The 22,227-nt window shown below is 46.0% G+C and overlaps 1 protein-coding gene and 1 pseudogene across 1 annotated transcript in view; one reads left to right on the plus strand and one right to left on the minus strand.

The window, feature by feature from the left end:
* LOC135911343 (uncharacterized) overlaps positions 1-22,227 on the minus strand; it is a 609,973-nt gene that overhangs the window by 263,412 nt on the left and 324,334 nt on the right. The gene's annotated exons all lie outside the window — the stretch shown is intronic.
* Positions 15,183-15,362, plus strand: LOC139049353 (U2 spliceosomal RNA; annotated as a pseudogene).

Raw genomic sequence — 22,227 nt, forward strand, 5'->3', positions numbered from 1 at the left:
CTGACCCCGGAAAACGTAGGCACTTGCTAACCCTCGTAGCGGAGCACGAACTGCCCGAAGGTCTCTCCTTCCCGGCGGCTCCGGTTGTTGAAGAGAAAATGCTCCCTTACTGTGGACGGTGCTGGGTATCCGTTTCGTCATGGGTACTTGACGTGGCGGCTGTGATGTTGTCTCTAGAATATTGTCGTGCAGTCATTGGGACCTACATTGTCTTCAAGGCATCATCGTCGTGCGAGCGCAGCATCGCGAGCAGCTCACTCAGCGTCTTAACATGCAGCGTGGCTATCTTGAAAATGTCGAGCAGGAGACTGGAGAAGCGAGTCCCGCAGCTGGCCAGAAAAATGTCCCGCTGTTTGGCCTCGGGTGTGTCGTTTGCTCGGAAGAAGACGTGGACTTGTTCCTCGGAAATTGGCCAGGCGGACTCATCTCCCTCGAATGACTCGAGCCTTCGTACGCCTACATGGCGACAGCAACGGGGGATGGTGTTTCGCCGCTTGCAGCGGCGTTGGACGATCCGTGGGTACTCGTCGCCAGTGTCACGATCCGCCTGGGTTCGTGAAGGAGGGAGGGCTCGAGGCACCCTCCATTAGACGGACGCCCTGCAGCGTGGTGATGATGAACGACGACTGAACGCCGAGCACCTAGCTGTGCTCGTCGGTGTTTATTGGATGCGGTGACCAATGTTGCCTACCCAGCCTGACAGGTCACCGAGCCTGGTCGGCCAATGAAGATTATGCCCGAGGGGGCGCCACATGCTTGGTACAGACGACTGTATGACGGACAACCACGGCATAATCATGACTCAATGACAAATGCGGGATTACGATGGAATGGAGAAGGAACGACGTCAGTGAAACGACGACGGCAGTATGATGACTACGACATAACGATATTTTGATGAAATTTTAGAAATTATGAAGCTTGTTTGACGACGGTTGTATAACGACGATGGTGCGACGACGACGGCATGACAAGATTTAAATGACGAATATAGAGTGAGACAATAGAACGATTACAATGGCATCGGGACCACGCTGTTTGCTAACTCAATGGGCGCAAGAGGACGGACGGACGGACGGATGGATGGATGGATGGATGGATGGATGGATGGATGGATGGATGGATGGATGGATGGATGGATGGATGGATGGATGGGTTGGTGGGTGGTGGGTGGGTCGGTCGGTAGATAGATAGATAGATAGATAGATAGATAGATAGATAGATAGATAGATAGATAGATAGATAGATAGATAGATAGATAGATAGATAGATAGATAGATAGATAGATAGATAGATAGATAGATAGATAGATAGATAGATAGATAGATAGATAGATAGATAGATAGATAGATAGATAGATAGATAGATAGATAGATAGATAGATAGATAGATAGATAGATAGATAGATAGATAGATAGATAGATAGATAGATAGATTCAAAGTGCCTCAGACAGACAAAGTGTGTTAATCCAAGGCGCTATGTTTTTGTCGGCATGAGAGCCTACGACGATGCTGCCTCGAAGACAACGTAGGTCCGAATGACTGCACGACAACATTATAGAGACATCACAGCCGCCACGTCAAGTACCCATGACAAAACGGATACATTTTTCAGCCCGGCGCCACGAAGTGCTGTTGGAGCATCCCGATAATATCACAGGAATATAATTATCAGAAGCGGCAGCATCGAGATCATCATGATCATTATTGTCTTGGTTCAGCGTCCTGGGATCCGAAGCATTGCCGTAGGAGTCAGTGTAGGAGTCGCTGAAAGAGAAGCATTTTTAAGCTGAATGTTTCAAGCTCCTATTTGGTTCCGTATGTACTATTGAATCGGCTTAAAGGCTTCCAGAGTGATTTAGTCCATTGATTTATGCAGGTCATTGCTCTAATTGAAACAGAGGTGTGTAGCAGTAAACCGAACACTTTCTTTTAAATAAACGCATTAGTCTCAGCCTATTAGATAGTCTTCCTTTCAGTGTGAGTAAAAGTCTGGGATGCTGCCCACATCCAACAAAAAAAGATTTACTCTGGAGTTTCTAAGGGACATCTTGAAAACAAATTCGAATGTGTTTTTTTTCTCTTTCAATGAAATGTTCATGCTTGTGTTATCCTTTTGCTGATCAAACATATTGTGCATCTCTCTTTCTTTGTGATCAGTTGTTTTGATAGAAATTCCTTCTTTTGTTACTTTTCCTTTTCAGTTTTTTTTTTCGTGCCAAAGAGTTTTTATCTTTTATAATTGTGCCAATGGAATTCCTTCTTACGAAGCACATGGGCATGGAGGTATACGTCCAAAAATTCAATGCTGACGGATTGCAGAAGCGTCAGGCACTCAGAAATATAATTTAGGGATATGTTGCCGATTAGCGGCCACAATCGCTTCATTGTAGAAGAAAGCATGGTGACCATGACATTTCCTCATGAACTTCCGTTCAGTGCAGATTATTACGTACCCCATTTCCTATTCTCTTTTTTTCAAGCCATTGAAAACATAAACATTATGCAGGTCTGACGCACATGCTGGGATTATTATAAAGTAAACATTAAATGAAGTGCCTAAATAAATAGTGTATAGTGAATTTTTGCCATATGCTATTGTGTTTACCTTATTGATACACGACGTGTAATCTGATGCAATTTTTTATATGCACCACACGTGTCAGTAGTTTATTTCACGCACTGTCTTTCTTTCATGCAATACATCTTTCAATAACTCTGCCGAAATGCAAACACCAATTCAGGCGATGGGCAATCTGTGAAATCGATGGTCCGGCACCACGAGGACAAAGGCTATCTACGCAGGTTATCAAGTAGAGAACGATGATGATGCGCGTTTGCACAGGGTACTGTACCACTTGCCTAAATACACGTATTTTGATACCTCTTGTGTTACCGTGATACATACTCATTCTGGAGGATTGGCAAAAAGATGGGCACACAAAAGTAGACACATAATCAGAAGAACTCACTCGGTGGCACGAGAACGGGGTAGTGCAAATATAACATATTGAGGAAAATCAAAGCAGTTGTTGACCATCATGCGCCATTTAATTGAGAGGCGTGTGGTGTTTCAGGGTTAACTATTGTCTTACAATACTGGCGCAGGTTTTATGCCGTCATTCGTTCTTGTATCGAGCAGAGAAGCAGTGCGCTCACTGGCACTAATTCTTCGGTCAAAGTTCACTGCTGAATCCACAACTACAGTGGCCTCCTCCCGTGGTCCTGCTCAGCCCTACACAACATGCAATACCAGGGCGTAGAGGCAAATAAACTTCCGTTTTAATGTGTCCAGGCTGCAGCGTATATTTAGAAACGCGCGATAACTGGAAATCGCAATGAAGGAGCCATCAGCCAGAATTATCCTTAATTTGAGAGACGGAGGCTGGAGAACAAGTTTCACGATCAGGAGCCCCGTCGTTAATTAAAACTTCCATGACGTGCTTGTGACATAGGCATTTCAAGTGTACGTTGACAACCGCCGCGAACGAACAATTCAAATTTTCTGACGTGCGAACAAGTAGTACGCGGAAAAGAAGATCTTTTGACGTCACTGAGAATCCGTGAAAGGTCTTTGCAAGCATTAATGCGCAGGACGCTCAATTCTTGGAAGTGGCGGATCTACAAGAAGTGAAACTGGCATTTATTGCACGCCAATTTGCCCCTCGGCCGAGACTTACTGGTCCTTTTAGTATATCGCACATAGCCGCTGGACAAAGCAAAAAAAAATAGGCAAAGTCGTTTCCTGATCTAATGTCGCGACTTTCCGCCTTGAGAAAGACGTGTCTGGTAAATGCTGATGTTAAAATTCTCGCTCCGCAAAAATTGGTGGAACCGTCGCGGCAAATTTCCTCAGCGTATGTTTCTTTCAAGATACGTGAAAAAATAAAGCAAGAAAAAAGAAATGATAGGTCTCGTTGTATTTGGTATATAATTACTTGCTACCGCGTAGTTGATCTCGCTTCGGAACAGTGTGCAAAACATGCACCTTTCATGACACTGTCAGCACTCTGCCGCTACGGGGCTGCCCAACATATGCCTCCCTGTTTTGAAAAACATTTAGGATAATCCCAATCGTTAATATTGTAGGATTGAGACTATCACGAAAGACGGATGTACCTGTGTTTTGGAGCCCAGCTGACACTACCTCAGTAACAGAATCTTTCCCGCCTGGTTTAAACAGTGACATACGATAGATCCTGGAGCTGGCATGAAAGAATTGGACAATGTCACATTTTTATGTTGAAACAATCACCTTCCCGTGGAACTGCGACTGCTGCAAACCTTAAAAAATCAGGATTGGCATTAACATGTTTGACATAAGTGTTCTAGCATGTGATACGTCTCTGACACTTGACCTCATAGCTAAATTTAGCTGACGTGTCTTCTCAAGGGTCGTGCTTGTAGCTAATTTCATTTCTTATTTCATTAATATAGGATAGGATAGGATAGGGATAACTTTAATAATGTGCCGGCAAGCGACGGTTTAACGCGTCGTTACGCTGGCCAAGCGTCGACCCGGGGTTATACCCTACTCTGTACTAGCCCAGTTGGGCCCGTTTGTAGTGGGTCAGGAGGCTTGTGCTTTTCGAGCGCACCCCGGGCCTGCTGGACGGCCCATAGTTGTGAGTCCTTGTCTGCAGACTGCAGTGCACTTTGAAGTTCGGACGGGTAAGTCTTGGAGGTAGCTGCCGTAGGGAACCTGGCACAGACCCACATGATGTGCCATTGGTCCGGCGGACCCGCTGCACAAACACCGCACAGCCCACTCGGATAGAACTCTGGGTGAAGCACGTGCAGCATTGCGGGGGCGAGGAGTGACGCGGTCTGTATTTGCCTAGGATTACGGCCTCCTCCCGAATGAGCGCCGGGTGGGGAGGCGGCATTGTCCGTCGAGCTAAGCGGTAACACTTGGTTACTTCGGCATAACTCGTCAATCTGTCCTTCGTTTCGAACGACCACACGGAACGGTCACTCTCGGGGGCGCGGAAGGTAGGCGCTCACGCCGCCGAATGGGCCGTCTCGTTGTGGTTCGGTGAGGATGCACACTCGCCGGCGTGCGCCGGGAACCACTTGATACGGATGGTGCTGCCGCGGTGTTGAAGTTGGAGCTTGCCGATGATGGCGGCCGCCGGCGCGCATATTCGCCGCTTGGCAAAGTTGCGCACGGCATTCCTCGAGTCGCTGAGCACGATGCGAAACTCGGCCTCCGTGATCGCCAGAGCGATGGCAACCTCCTCAGCGTCTGTGGCGTTCGTGCACCGCACGCTCGCTGCTCTTGTATTGGTGCCGGTAGCCGCCGCAACGACCACTACCGTGAAGCCTTCCCGCTTGTATTCCGCGGCGAACACCTACTGGGCGTGCGCGTCTTGGGCGTGTTGTTCGGTGAGGGCCTTGGCCCGCGCCTGCCGCCGTTCTTGGTTGTACTCTGGGTGCATGTTCTTCGGGATGGGGTCCACGTAAATGTGGGCCCACGCCTCATCTGTGATCTCGCACGGTTGCCGGCTAGGAGCTTGGGGGCTATCCCCTAGGGACGTCAGTATGCTGCGGCCCGTCTTGGCGGTAGAGAGGCACTCAAATTGCGTGGTGAGCTGCGCCTCGGCTATTTCTTCTAGGTTGTTATGGACGCCGAGCTGCAAGAGCCGAGCCGTACTCATGGTCTCCATTAAACCTAGCGCCGTCTTGTAAGCCCGTCTGATCAACGACTCGACCTTGGTTTTGTCAGTGACGTGCCAGTTGAGGTAGGCCGCAACGTAGGCGATGTGACTGATCACGAACGACTGGGCAAGGCGCACGAGACTGTCTTCACGCATGCCCGGCCATCGTGTAGAGACTCTATGTATGAGTCGGATGGCGTCCATTGCCTTGGTGGTAAGCTTGTTGATGGTATCATCGTTGCGGCCACTCTTGTTGAGCAGGAGGCCCAGGACCCTGATCTTGGGAACTTCGGGGATGCGCTCCCCGGTGCAGTCACAATCTTGATGTGATCACACTCCCGAAGGGGAGCGCGCTTCCATTCCGGTCGAAGCGGTGTGAGGACGAACAGCTCGGATTTGGCGGGCGAGCACATTAGGCCTGTGCCGTCAAGGTGCTGCTCGATGGTGGTAACCGCCGCTTGCAGCTGTTTCTCGATGCTGGCGTCGGTGCCGCCGGCCGCCCACAGGGTAATGTCGTCGGCGTAGATCGTATGCCGCACGCCGGTCCCCGCTACTGCCCTCGCTACCCCGATCATGACGAGGTTAAAGAGCAACGGCAAGATGACCGAACCCTGTGGAGTATCCGTACTGCCGAGCTTGTGTTCAAGGAGCTTGAGGTCTCCAGTGTGCAGTTCCACCGTGCGGTTGGTCAAGAAGTCTTGAATATAATTGTAGCTGGTTACCCCATGCCGAGTCTTGATACTTGTGCTAATATGGCTGAGTGTTTGACTTTGTCTAATGCACTTTGTAAATCGAGACCCAGAATTACTTTGCTGTCTTGTGTCTTCTTGTCGATGATTTCTTGTTTGAGTTGTAACATGGCACCTTGTGTGCTAAGTCTGCGCCGGAAGCCGATCATCGCGTCAGAATAGAGGCCTTCCTTCTCTAGGTATTCCTGCCACCGGTTGGCGACCACGTGCTCCAGCACCTTGCCCACTCAAGACGTCAGCGAGATCGGACGCAGGTTGCCGATGTCCAGTGGCTTGCCCGGTTTCGGAATCGGGATCGTTCTTACCGTTTTCCACTGTCGGGAGAGCTTGCCCGAATGCCAGCATTCATTGAAGGAATGGGTTAGGGCTTCTATCGAAGCGTCGTCCAGATTGCGTAGCATCTTGTTTGTAACGAGATCTGGGCCGGCTGCTGAGCGTGTGTTGAGCTCGTGCAGCACTACCCGTACCTCTGATATGGTAGTGTCTCGGTCGAGCCACGCATTGGGCAGCTCCCCGTACGGCTGGTGGGTTTCCGTTGGCGTGTTTGGCAGATATTTGGCTTCCAGGCTCCTGATAACAGCGTCTTTTCCTTGCTGTTGTGTGATGGTGTGCATGAGGCGGGCCAGGCGGTCGTGCTGGTATGACTTGGTCTTTGTTTCGTCTAGGAGATACCAAGATAGATTTCATGCACAACTGCGATGCAGTTCCCTGTCAGCTCGGTTGCAGATTTCGTTCCACTGTTGAGGGCACAGGAGCATGCAATGTTGTTCAATGACCCTGTTTAAGTCAGCCACCTTCTTCCTCAATTTGCGATTCAGCCGGTGCTGCTTCCAACGCACCTGTATCGAACGTTTGGCCTCTATCAGATGGGCCAAGCGGCTGTCCATGATGATGACGTCCTGGTCTGTTTCTATGGTCTTTGTGGCTGAGCGCACTGTATCGTGGAGCTCCGCCGTCCAGGTTTCGATCTCTGTGATGTCTTGTGCTGTGGTGAGGCGCCCCTTACGGAATTCGTCCCAGTACGTCCACTTGTGTATAATGGTAGTGCTCCGTAATTGGTTGGGTATCATAATTTCGAGGATGTAGTGGTCACGGCCCAGGTCGACGCCCGTGTGGTGCCGTGTTACTTTGCCCGTGTGGTCATTTTTGATAAAATAAGGTCTGGTGTGGTGTCTCGTGCTACGGAGTTGCCGATGCGGGTAGGAAGCGCGGGGTCCGTGATTAGGACACAGTTGTGGTCCAGGGTATCCTGTAATAAGTCCCGTACCTTGGCCGTGTCCTTCCCATAACCCCACGCTCGATGGATGGCGTTGAAGTCCCCTCCGATCGGCAACGTGTTGTCTCTGGCTTGGGTGCTGGCTGTGTGCAGCAGGGTCTTGAATTTCTGTGTTTGGTGCTTGGGGTTAGTGTAGATGTTGGCGATGAATAGGCTGCCTTTCCGTTGTTTGCTTGGGATGATTTCGGTGAAGGCGAGTTCCACCCGGCTGCGGCCGTGTTTGAGTTGGTGCTCGATGAACGTGAGCCCTTTGCCGACGAACCTGCAGACGCCCCGTCCCGCTGCTTGGCTAACGTGAGCGCGATACCCAGGGAGGGTGGGGGTCACCGTCGCCGTTTCTTGCAGCTGGATAATGTCGGGTTTCTTGTTTACTGTGGTAATATGTTGTTCCAGCACTGCTTTCTTGTTGTTGTAACTGTGGCAGTGCCACTGCCAGACCATAAGGCCCAGTAGCGATCCTATTGTGGATTGGGGTTGGGACATAGTTGTGGTGGGGCTTGCATCTGTTCTTGGAAGTATGGGTGGTTGCCGAATTCCGCTGAAAAGATGGGGCTGCGCACTATGGGCTTGAGTGTGTGTTCAATCAATTCGACATGCTCTTGTATGGTGCGGAAGGACGTGGTCATCAGTTCGTCCAGCCGTGCCAGTCGTTGGTCGGTCACGGCAGCCATGCTAGCGTAGGTGTTGGCGAGCGCTTCAATTTTGGCTTCGAGCTGAGTTTCCAATGGGGTCAGGTCCTTGTAATGTCGTGATGAAGTGCGTGTTCGTTTCTTGGTGGTTGGGTCAGTGCTCTTCTCCTCCTGGGGCGCGTCTTGGGTTTTGTCCTTTGATTCTGTGCCTTGGTGCGATAGCGTGGCGGTGTTCTGCTCGGGGACGACGGTGGGTGTAGGTTCGGTGCGTGCTCGTTTCTTGGGGGTTGGATCAGTGGTCTTCTCCTCCTGGGGCCCGTCTTGGGTTGTGTCCATTGATTGTATGCCTTGGTGTGATGGCGTGTCGGTGGCGGGTGTAGGTGCCTCGGATGACTGAGCTGGGTCTGTCCTTGGATGGGCTTGCTGTGCTTTAAGTTCTTTCTTGATCTCGGCTAGCTCTTCCGCAAGCCGGCGCGTGGTTTCTACCAGCGTCGCATTGGCTGCGCTGAGTTGTTCAAGTTCCTTGCAGTAGGGGCTGGTAATCAACGCCGGCCAGCTGCTCGGACACTAGTGCCGCTGTGGGAGCTGGTGCTGCTGTCTTTAACTTCGCCCTTGGCTACGTCGGCCCAGCTGGCTTTGTCACGGGAGCGCGATCGCTTTGCGCCGCAGCTGTTCCTGTCCGACGAGTCACGGCCGCGGGATGCGCTGCGCGAGGCATGACGGGAAGCGTAACGTGATGCGTGGCGTGAGGCATGGCGCGACGCGCTGCAGGATCCACCACGGGAAGCACTGCGCGAGCGGGAGCGTCCTAGGTGTGGAAAGGCGCTTGATTCGAGTGCTTGCTTTCGCTGTTCTTCGGCGTTACAGCATTCCCATCCAACGTAATTCGGAAGATAACTTCCGGGCCTGTTCCCGCAGGTTAGCATAGCCATAACATGGCAATATCGAGAAGCACTAACCCCACAGTGCAATAGGGCCAGACTAAGCATCCCCTTATTACTAAAAAAGTTTGTCATGCTAAAAGGTGCAGCTAAATGGAATAATAGCAACAGAAAAATAAAGTATTTGTGCTAACTTGAAAATGAAGTCAAAGGGGGCAGAAAACAACTGATATAGTCACTTCAGCCACTAATAAGAGGAAAACAAGCAAACAGTAACGCAGCCACAATAAATCATTCAGGTGAATGTTAACATTGTGCGGCAATTAAAAAAAATTTAAATAAAACGGCCTCTTCTGTTGACTTCGATGTTTGCTTCTCTCTCGTTCACCTCCGCATCCGAATTTTTGTATGATATCAAAATTGCCTCATGCAAATTGAGATATTTCAACCTTAATAGACGACATCAAGGGTCATTCTGCATATTGCTCTGCTGCCGAATGATTCTGGAAGACTTTAATTCAAGGTTCTCGACTAGGCTGTGTTTCACAATCTATGGGTTGCTATTGATAAATAAACCCAACCACTTTTCACTCAAGTGCTTAGGTTGTGGACACATTTGCGTGATCTTAAAACAATTATATTCACTTTAAGAGAGGATGCTCAATCAGCTAATCTGAGATAAATTTTCCAATGTGGCGTTTAAAAATGCCTTGTTTTTAATCCGACAGGTGACAGTACTGCCTCCGTCATGCCACGCTGTTTCGAAGGGTAAATAGGAAACCTGGAGTCATCAAAAAGAAAGGGAAGGAAGCAGAGAGAGTAAATGGGATGCGAATGATGTAAACAACAATGACCACCGAAATTTACAACAGTCGCAAGAAATATATTAGAAAGGAAAATCTGTACTATAACACAAAGGAGAGTGGCTTGTTTTTTGGAGGTCCGAGCTGGTTGCCCTAGGACAAAACATACCGAGGCAAATATTCGCAGCAGGAGTAGAGGTATGTCTGCTGCCGCGAAAATCGACAGGCAGAAGACTCGTGGAATGCAAAGGCATTCACCACACGAGAACAGTAGGAAACGGCCAATTGCATAAGCCCTGGGATTTAAAGTGTATCGAAGCATTAAGGCGTCAGCGGTACAGATAGGCAAGAGACGTCTTGAGTATTCGTTGAAGAAAGCAGGCAAGAGATTTATAGGAGCGGGTTCATTACAGACACAGGTAACTGCACATGGAATGTATAGAAGTTTTAGGGAAGAGAGAAAAAATAAAGGAGGTATACGCAAAACGCTAAAGTAGTGAGCCGATACAGCAGACCTAATTAGCTCGGGCAGATTAGACGACTGTCTTTCAGCGTCCCCGTTTGGAAGAGGATGCAGCGAAATCACCATCATCGTGATTGTCATCCCCATCATCATGGCAGTTGCTGGCTGTGACAAAAGTGCAGTCACTTCCTACTCCAGGCTACAGCAGGCTGCCTCAAATGGAAAAAAAAACGTACCGGAACGAATATTCTCAACAAGATGACGCATGTGGCTCCTGCTCCAAAGGCGAGGAGGCGATTCCACGTATCCTAATGAAATGCCAAGATGTTCGCTTAGGAAGAACTATAGAGATAGTCCAATTTCAAGAATCGCTGACATTCTATGCGGATCTGCGTGTTGACAGGTAAGCGATAAAATGAGCAAGAAGCGTTTGGAATATTGGTGGGGAAAAAGCGTGCAGAAGATGGTAGAGCTGGTGTGGTTACAGGCATAGACAACCGCTGAAGATTGACATACATTCTTTAATGGGTAAACAAAAGGTCAATGAGAAATAGTGAAAATTGTTAGAATGTAATAAATGAAGTACAATGTGATTATCTCAAAAAAGCACTTTTGTCAGCACCCTGCCTCGAAGAAGATTATCGGTTTGCACAGATGACCATTCCCAAAATGACCAGGCAAATGTTTTGCAGCGTAGACAAAAGTACATCTCTCGACTTGGGCCAGTAAAGCTGCAGTGCCTCTGGCGTTTCAGCTTTGCTATCGCGAGCTCTGTTTACCATTGTATTTCATTAAACACATCATTGAGGATTACGGACTGGGTTCCAAGAGAAAGGAAACGTAGCAGTGTGCGGCAGAAAATTAGGTGGGCGGATGTGATTAAGAAGTTTGCAGGGAGAACATGACCACAATTAGCACATGATTGGAGTAGTTGGAGAAGTATGGAAGAGGCCTTTGCCCTGATGTGGGCGCAGCCAGGCTGTTGCTGCTGATGATAATGGTGGTAGGGATGATGATGATGATGATGATGATGATGATGATGGTACTTGTCATTCAACCTTTGACGATAGATCTTTGACTATGATGGACATCTATAACTGCTATCGTGCACGGTTCTTAATAAATATACATCTAATGTTTGTATAGTGTTAAGGGTTGTACTAAGAGCTTCGCTTTTTTCGTTGCGTAAGATTAACCAAAGAAAAACATTAAATGTTGGACGAAAAGTATTGTGTCGTTCTCGGGAAGCCTTCAATGGCGACTCCAAAATGGTGCCGCTTTTCAACACTGCCGCGGTAACTTAGCGGCTATGGCGCTTCAATGCCGTGCCCGAGATCGGGAATTCGATTTCACTGCTGTGTCTGCCACATCATGTTGACAGCGATAGGTAAAACTGTTCGTGTAGTTAAATGTAGTTGCGCATTAACCAACGTACAGTTGCAAAATTTATTTCGTGATCCACCCCTACGGCATTGCTGATAAACGGAGCGTGGTTTTCCGCCCGTAAGACCCCACATTTTTTTAAAGCTTATTTATTGCCTATCAGAAGTGAACGTCCTCTCCCCAGTCATTTCTTCTCCCTGAATGACTGGCCGAAAAAGGAAGCCCAATTTCGGGTATAACGTCCACCCCTGAAGAAAGGTTACTTTGCCAAGCAATCCTATTTTTTTATGAAGTACATTCGTGACGAAGATATCGGCTCCTATGATGCACGTATTTCATCTACATTATTTACTGTTCCCCTCGACCAGCGCGCTGGGCAGCAGGCAAACCGAAGTAATTCGCACAGTGATACTCTCCTAGCATTGAGAACATGAGACAGAGAACCTATTTATTGGAATGATCACATTTCTTCTGGAGTCCATACGACCACTCACGTGCTGATCCGCAAATGGAGAAGAGAGGGGAATAAAATATTCTAACTGTGATAACTGAGGCACTCTAGAGAAAGCTCAACACATATGCTTGAATTTCGACGTTCCACAACGAGAGATTTCGTCATAGGCACCAAATGAACACGATTTTCACGCTTCACTAGTGTTATGTTGTACCTAAAGTTCAATGATCTGGCTTTCGAGCCAGAGGCAAGCCTTGCATTTATCGTTCCAATTACCTTGGGAAATTGAACTTCTAAACAAAGTTTCATCAACGTCCACTTTATATTATACAATATCCTTGCACAAGAATGAATCTCTAGTCTTCGCATGCTGCCAATGTTACGTTGTCAAAGTGTAAAATTTGCCATTTTGATTTCAATGCGCACTGATGTTGTCATTCGCCATATCGATGCCCACTAAGAGCTCAGGTGAGAACAGACATAGTTTTAGTTATATGAACAAATGGCTCAGTACGTCACAGGTTTCTCAATGGCACAGCCAGTTTTCAGCAGGCTACGGCGTCATACCGCGATATTGTTGAATATTTGTAAATTTATATTTGCCTATAACACCAAGACATTGAAGTACAATTTTAATTTATGGCATGAAATTTGTTCCCGATATAAGTAAAACGCCTGCACACTCAAGGAACAATTTGAAACAGCGTTAGATAATCAGCAAGTTGAGCAGTCTCTAACGCCACTCAAAAATAGATATCAATTTTTTTTTACTGTTTCATTATGTGTCAGATAAAAAAGACAATTATAGTTCACAACAATATTTACACAAGGGTTGCAAAATTCTCATTATCAAATAATCGGTGTATTTCAAACCAGTCTTGCAGTGTAACATTTAGGAATTTTCCGACTTCGCTGTCGCAATAGATGCAATGTACACAACTGTAACATAGTTTATTCATTCTATCTCAGATATCTTAAACTTCTTTTTACAATTGGGATAACTTTTTTTAAAATATTGATGACCTGAGTAGTATCTATACACCCAGCGTTCAGCAAATATTTGCTTCGATCTTTCAAGTACCACAAGCACTAAAAGCATGAACTCTTCGTCTTCATATAAATAGATATGACCTGCCCAAGCAAAGTTTCCTTTTAGGAAATTATGCATAAACAGAATTCTGTGAGCAGACAGGTCATCGCTGACTAGAAAGATTTTAAGCGTCCTATTATTCGTCTGACACATTTCCGTCTCCTTATTCAAGAAAGCATTTTTTGTCGTAATTCGTTCCTTAAGCAGAGCAATAGACAGAACAAGCTGTAATACTCAGTATGGTTACGTCTAATCATGCATCAAACATTCCAAGTTTATTTCATTTGGTCAAAATTTCACACTGTCGGTTTTCCTGTAATGGGTCCACATTTTACATTTTACCACATGTTAATTTCTACTGACCCACAAATTTGGTCAAAATTTCTCGTGCTAGAAATTTCAGAGCTAACAGAGCTATGAAAGTTAGCTCATAACGCAGCTATACTTCGATTTCGCAGTCGGCCGAATACGACTGTTTAACATGATCTTCAAATGAACTATACATCAAGTAGCAGTTGTTTAAGTCAAACTTAATACTAGCCAGCAAATCACTGAAGTTTGATCTTTGCAATGACATGGCGCACAAACCTCAGTTGGGCATTGCAGAGCAGAGAAAACAAAACTTCATACCAAGAGATGACCGACTAAGCATGCATATTGAAGACCATGCTAAAGCAAGACGCCTAATTCATTGTTCTGTTTTTTAGCCGACGCCCGTCAGCATAGGTTTATCGATTTCCTGGCTATTTCGAAATATCACTGTTCAGAATCACTTCCACGAATGGAGGCACCAGTGACGCAGTGTAACATTTGTCGCATGCCACAAGCTGCAGGATATCGGTGACACAACCAAGGCGCTACTACAGGGGCAAGTAACGTCAGCAAATTCACCTTTGAAAGGCACCTGAGCACCTTTGAAAGGTACCTGAGCACCTGCTGTCCTTCGAGTTCAGTGCACAAGACCACCCAAGATTTAGCGCGGTGCCTAAGCCTTCGCTCTGTTTTGTACAGATTGCTGTTTATTATACTGTGCTTAGATGTGATTGCTGTGGCGTCTTAATCGTTTTGTGCGGAAAACAGTGCAGTAACATGTCTAGCAATGTGTATCGTGTCCGTCACTTTCATCAGTGTAAGAACACAGAATGTATGCACTGATATAGCTGAGCTACTGAATCAACTGCTGCTAGGGCAAAACAAACACGCTGCCGAGGTAGCAGTACTTAGTAAAATCAGCAGTGCACAATGGTGCAGGTAATGTCAGACTTGACGTTATGTTGTGGAGGAATTCATAACCAGTGCGCCCGCATCGCACCTCTTGAGCACTTAGTGAAACTTCTGCACAAAGAGATCTGTGAACTGGAAAGCGTGACCAGCCAATTTCAAACATAACTGTTTACAGAGTACAAGAAATGAATGGCGAAACCGGAAACAACCTGAGAAAGAAAGCATTTAGGACAATATTAAAACAAATAAACTAACCTTAAAGCCGGAGATTGCCAAGGAAAGAGGTAGGAGCTTAAAAAATCATGAGGAATTACACTCTGGGAAGGTGGATCCCCAGCGAAGCTGTTCAGCCTTCGATAGAGAGGTGGCACAGAGTTTTACACATAGGTACGCACTCATTTACCGTGATTGTTAGATACATTCGCGTGGACAATGGGGCCGCCGCACCGAGGAGCAGGCGGAAACTTGACACGCGTGGCATTTCAAAGGGACCAGCACCACCGGAGAGGGGAAGGAAAGGAGCTACGCAAGCGCTTGGAACGCCGACAAAAGGAGGGCGATGCAAACGTAGACATGACCGACCAGGGTACAAGTGTAGGATCTGCCCTTATCAGCTTAATATCTGATGCGGATCGCATTTGTACCCAACATATTAAACTTATTTTTGCAAGTTGGCAGAGTGTTTGAAGCCTGCCTCATGTCCACCGCGGATCGGCCCGGCATTGCGCAAACTTCAGGATCGGCCCACAATTTTAGTCCGTGCACATCAATCTGCTGGAACCTAGCTGCATACTTCGTCGCTGTAAGACGCCTATATGCTAAAAGGAAACAAAATATGTGTTCAAAATTTAACGACGTGCACAAGAAACAAGTTTTTTTTAAAACAGGGTTAAATGCGAAGAACAGGAAGACAATAAAGCGGATAATGACCACGCCCGCATAGTCTGACTCTAACGTAATATTTCCCTTGCTGGTTCCTTGATCGTGACCATGCTAACTTACCAACTTTATCAAGTGGACATTCTTACGAAGCAAATTTTATGATTGAAAAGCTATGACTAAACACGAGCTTGTACATTTAGGACAAAGATGATAGATTTAAATATGGAATAAATAATAGTCAAACCCGTAAAAACAGCCTACATTAGTCCCACTTCAAAAAAAGAAGACTCCCTGCTTTCAAATACAAAAGCATGCAGCATAGTAACAGAAGTACCCAGCTTGAGGCCATTGTTTCAAATTATGGACCAAATGCATAGTTGTGGTAACGGAGACTTAGTTGCGCGATGACGTTCGTCGCACGAGCGTTCGTCCGCCTTCTGAACACGTTTTTCGGGTTAACTCCGTGAAAACAACCACAGCCGACATACATGCACACGCAGAACACCACTTACAGCACCTACGCTTTGTTTGTGTCGATCTATCTTTCTGCCGTCGTTCTTGCGACCTTTAACTGTATTATCATTATTGGGGTAGATTGCGCATTTTCCGGTGGGCTGCCTGTCTGTCTGTCTGCCGACGTATGTAACCGGTCTCCCGTCAGCATGGGTCACTGGGCAGTCCACGATCTAGTGGTTAGAGCATCGCGCTGCTCTATTCGAAGCCAGTTGTCGGCCCAGATTGTAACATGAGCATGTGACCTTTCATACGTGCCGCTTATCAGTAAACCTCGCTCAGCCCACATTGGATCACTGGGTGCGCGGAACATGGCATGTGACCCACTTCAATGAACCTGTACGTTTGAAATAAGCTTGTGCCAGCGGGCATTTTTTGGCACTCTTCAATGAGCCACCTTACCACAAACTTGGGTCACTCAGTAAGTGCCACTCAATATTGCCACTCAATATTGCCACTCAATATAGAGTAGCATATGCCACAAGGCATATGCTACTCTTCGATAAAGATGTTTCGCGCCAACTTGGAACGCTGGGTACCTGTTACGGAGTACATGTCACGCTTCAGCGAACCTATTTTACGCGAGCTTGGGTCAATAGCAATGTGTAAATGGTCTTGTTCTGTCCTTCAACGAAACTCTTTGAGGCCCACGTGGGCCGCTGGGAATGTGTCACTGCATATGTGGTGCTCTAGAGTGGTAAAATCATAAATTTATCTGGTCGTGGGTGGAGTTGAACCCGCGTGCTTAACATTGCCGCAATCTTGTCTGAACATTCATTCACATATGCGCCACGCAGGTGCTGGGTGGCGCAGCTTTCCCAAAGAAAAAGGCGGGAGAGCACCCAGGCTCGTACACACCTTCTACACGGTGAACTTCGGTGCTTACAATGCGTTGTATAGAAACGTTGCTTCAATGCTAATCGCATTAACGTCGACATTCTTCGTGAGATGAGTTCTGACAAATTTTTCTGCCAGAATATGCATAACCGACAAACCCGAATTTTCATCCTAACATCTCTGCAGGTATTTCTCGGGTGAACAACCCCCTAGAGGAGGAAAGTCAAATAGGAGATGATCGTTTTTCTTTTCTTGTTTCCTGTATCGCAGAGAGCTGCAAGTCACTCTTTCAATTTAGCCATTTTTTTATACATCGATATGTCACTTTATTACTTGAATAAAGCCTCAAATAAGAAACTTCGACGGTTAGGCAGTTGGCTCTTTGTACCCAAAATTGGACAAAGAAAGATGCCCTCAACCATACACAGACTCAGGCGACCAAGCGCCATCTTTTCATTGCACATTTTTTTGAGAAATTATGAACATATGTACGAACACATCACATCCACAACGACATGTTACATAGCCTAAGGACACCATGATCTTCCCTCATTAAGTGAATTTGCTTACTACTCTGAGCTATGGAAGATGCTCTAGCACATGCCACGTGAGGCACTCAATAAGAGAAGTTAAGAATTAGTTGGCTTTTTAAGTGATTTCGGGGCATGTGAGCGCTCCTCTTCTCGTCAGAGATGTCTTCGCAATTCCATCTAATGCAGTGCTGAGCGACGATCAGCCGCGGCCGACCCCTGAAAGGTTCTTGCCGTCCTCCCTCAAAACTATTCATAATTGCAGCCCTCGATGACGCTACAGGCCTTCATTGGACGTTTGTAGCCTCTCACCCATTTCTTTTATTTTAGCTGTGGATATCCCGGGAATAGAAGAATAAGAATGGGCTGGGGTGCGTTTGGCAGGCATTCTCAGATCATGAACAGCAGGTTGCCAGTATCCCTGAAGAGAAAAGTGTATAATAGCTGTGTCTTACCAGTACTCACCTACGGGGCAGAAACCTGGAGGCTTACGAAAAAGGGTTCTACTTAAATTGAGGACGACGCAGTGAGCTATGGAAAGAAGAATGATAGGTGTAACGTTAAGGGACAAGAAAAGGGCAGATTGGGTGAGGGAGCAAACGCGAGTTAATGGTATCTTAGTTGAAATCAAGAAAGAGAAATGGGCATGGGCAGGACACGTAATGAGGAGGAAGATAACCGATGGTCATTAGGAGTTACGGAATGGATTCCGAGGGAAGGGAAGCGTAGCAGAGGGCGGCAGAAAGTCAAGTGGGTGGATGAGATTAAGAAGTTTGCAGGGACAACATGGCCACAATTAGTACATGACCGGGGCAGTTGGAGAAGTATGGGAGAGGCTTTTGCCCTACAGTGGGCGTAACCGGGCTGATGATGATGATGATGATGATGATGGTGGTGGTGGTGGTGGTGATGATGATGATGATGATGATGATGATGATGATGATCCCCATAAATAATGGAGACTCTTTCCGCTGCGAAACACTCGGATCACTGAAACACTGAAGTCGAGCCACAAGACATACCTTTACTCTTCTGATTATTGGTCGTCGCAGTCGTATAAGAAGTAAGGAGGTGGTGTTGATACAGCCCAGACTAGACATCCGAGAAAACGCGGTCGTGCCACATCGTCCGTCAGCTGCGGACCGATCTCGAGCAATTTCGCTTCTCTGATCGCCGCGTGTCGCCACTGTCTGCAATTATTGCTAACAGAAAAAAAAAGAAAAGTGCGGGGGCTTAGAATCCCGAAACTGCGCAACGAATTATGGGGACGGTGCACTAGAGGGCTTCGAATTATTTTTGGCTACCTGCGGATCTTTAACATGGCCAGAAATTGAGCATGCGACCTTGTGCTCTCAGCCACGCAGCTGCATGGTCATTGAGTCAATATGGCACGTCAAGAAATAGTATTACGGGTGCCTGCTCAAAGAAACACACATACGCGTATATATATATATATATGATACTATTATTAGTTTTTACTATTTTATTGAAGTGTGTGTATGTGTGTGTCTGATCTCTCTCGACGTTTCTCCACCACGGGAATGGTGGGGCACATGGATTTGCCTGATATTCGTGCTCTGGCTACAGACGTCCTTGCGGCTACATTTTGAAGAAATCACATTTTTCCAAACGGAAAATATAATCGGACAGTGCCGCGCACGCCGAATCAGTGCAAATTCTTGCATTTGTAACACAATATTTTGTATGAAGTCCTGAAAATTCCCAACGTTACCACGCCGTTAGAAGCGGAAAGGACAAAGTTTAGGTGAAACCATGGTGTAAGAGTGGGTGGGTGAAACCTTGCGCTATTTAATATTCCTGTGGTGTCTGAACCACAAAGCTTGCCGCTCCCATAGGCTCCCAGAATTGAATCCAGTAGTTCTTGTAGGAAACTCAATGTGATACGGTACCTGTGCGCTTTTGGCTTGAGCTTGTTTCCTTTTTGTTGTATGTGCCACGATTACAAGAAAACAACCTTGGTATCTAGCAAACTGCTTTCGCTAACGCAATGCGACTACCTCCATGTTTCTTCACCCGTAGTATTTCCGTAGAGATCACCCCATCCAGCTTTCCACCAGGCCTTGCGGCGGGCTCATTCTTGCTGATGTTTTGATGCAAATACGATCTACATAATGCTTGAATCAGCTTGATATTTTTAGGAATACCAAAAACGTAAAAAAAGGGACAAAGCTCGTGATGTGCTGGAAATCATGACGAGTAAGGACACTATTGGCATTTATCAAATCTTTTCACAGTGTCTTACTGTTTGACTATGGCCTTGTGCTAAATTGGGATACGATAAACAACGACTATGACACATCAGACTGCTTCACTGGTCCAGCCTACAAAACCTCATGGTGCTGGTGTGTTATCCGGACTGGACGATGCTGACTGCTGACTTCAGCGACTGGATCGCGCTTTATGAACGTGTCGGCGCTAACAGCAGGTGGGACCCAAAAGCCAACGTACACTTTTCACTTCGCAATATCTAATACGTGCGGCTTCATATTGCTTGCATTCAAATTACCAAGGAGGGCTATTTACAAAAAAGTTATGCTCGACGTGCTCGTTTGTTAGCAGTGCATTTATAGTCTTGCATTATTGATCGAAGTATATGCGGAATATTTCGCTTATGTATCTTTTTCGTTCGCTTATGCTCGCTTATTTATGTACTGTACTAATTGCCGACACACCGCTATTGACTTGTTTTTTCGTGTGCTATATGTATTATTGGAATATTCATGTGTCGTAATAATTGTTGAAGTGCTGCTTTTGATCCACCCTGCAACGGCTGACAGGCCAACAATATGAGTAAACAAAAAGACGAGTTAGCAACGAAAAAATACTTTCCAGCTATTGTGCAAATATCCAGGAAGCACTCGCCTTCGTACATTCATGACGCCTGGCTTCTATGCAGCAAATCTGACGAAAAATCTCTGCCCTGCCGGAACACCCGCACAGAAAGAAGCTGAACACGGGAGAACTGAACAGAGAATGTGCCACCTTAAAAAAATTGATATGAATAGCGGGAAGTAATTCACCAATCGCTACATAATACAATGTTTTATACATTACGCCCGCACAAAAAAATTAACACAAGTGTAAGTTCACGCACAACTCTTGATTGGAACAACATACATTAGTAAAGAGATACTAAAGATCGCATTGGCTGTAGGCTCCAGTAAGGATGATCACTGTGGCAGCTTTCATCCAGAAACGCTATCCATCTGCTTTACAAACCAACGGCAATAACTTAATCTGTCGCCTGTGGTGTCGTAGGCATTGTATTTCCCGTGACACATTACCATCTCAATGTTTAAAGCAAGAATGAGTACCGCAGAGCCTCCTCTTCACCTGGTCTATCAATAAAACACCAAATGGCACATTTTCTTACATATTTACCAGTACTAAGACGGGGAACAGGAATAATAAGAAGGACTACGTCTTATTATTATTATTATTATTATTATTATTAGTAGTAGTAGTATTAGTAGTAGTAGTAGTATCAGTATTATTATTATTATTATTTTACAATACTGCAGGCCCTCGTCGGGCCCATGCAGGAGTGGTTACAACATGGAATACAGTACAAAAAAGAAGAAAGCGAAACTAGTGTATCCAAAACAAAGAGCATTAGCACACACAAAAATGAACATACTCAATAAATATATACACTCTGTTTAAATGAGCGGTCCAGGAAGCAGGACAAACAGCGTTTACCATAAGAATGCATCTACAGAGACTGCATATGAAATACAGGTAATATCACCATTCGAATTCCGGATTCTCAATACTGTCAATAAATGCGTTGGCAGATGGGCAATTTACGGCTCTAGAGGGTAGTATGTTCCAATGGGAAATGGCATGTGGGAATAAAGAGTACTTGTGAGTGTTATTATGGCTGGGATGGTGTCGTATTGATTTATTAAGGTTGGTTCTGGCAGAAAGTCTGAATGTATGTTGCTTGTGGTGTTCGATAGGAGCCGTAATAAAGCAAGCATAGAAATTTTAATCTGGAAATCATTCTACGTTGAGCCAGTGATTGAGCGTTTGCCTTGACGCGCAGGTTCGTAATGCTCGTTTGACTTGAATATTGTGAATAATATAAATCGCAATACTAAGTTCTGTATGCGTTCTAGTTTCTCGGTTAAATACTCCTGGTGCGGGGCCCAAATAATGTCAGCGTACTCTAAAGGGGTTCTAATGAGGTTTCTGTATGCATTTACTTTACCACTAGAAGGTGTGTTTCCAAGTTTTCTTTTCAAGAAATGTAGTTTACCTAGGGCCTAGTCATATATGTTATTTATATGAGTTTCCCAATTTAATTTCGTTGTGAGAGCGACTCCGAGAAATGTGACCTCCTCGTATTTTCTTAGTGGTATATTGTTTATTTTGTGTGTAAACTGAAGCGCATTTTTCTTGTGTGGGAAGGAGATACTGGTAGTTTTTCATGCATTCAGTTTCATCCCCCAAATGCTGCACCAATTTTGTATAGCAGCTAACGAATCACTTAGTTTTACCTGATCCTCTATGGCATTCACTGTTGTGTACACTACGCAATCATCGGTGAATAGGCGCATTTGAATAGGTGGCTGAAGGCATGAACGAATATCATTTATGTAGATCAGAAATAGGAGGGGCGCAAGAACCGAGCCTTGTGGAACACCAGAAAAAACTCTGTTGTAATCAGACATAATATAATTCATACTGTGCTATAGGAAACAGAGATGAGATCTTTCGACAACTGTTTGTCTCGTTAAGTACAGTCTCTTATAATTTTATAATGTACCAATCAGTGTATATCGCTTTTTTCTGAGCACATTCCTCAGTCCACGATCTGTGCAGAAGACGTGTAA

This window comes from Dermacentor albipictus, chromosome 8 (genome assembly GCF_038994185.2).
Source record: "Dermacentor albipictus isolate Rhodes 1998 colony chromosome 8, USDA_Dalb.pri_finalv2, whole genome shotgun sequence".
In the NCBI taxonomy this organism is placed as follows: Eukaryota; Metazoa; Arthropoda; class Arachnida; order Ixodida; family Ixodidae; genus Dermacentor; species Dermacentor albipictus.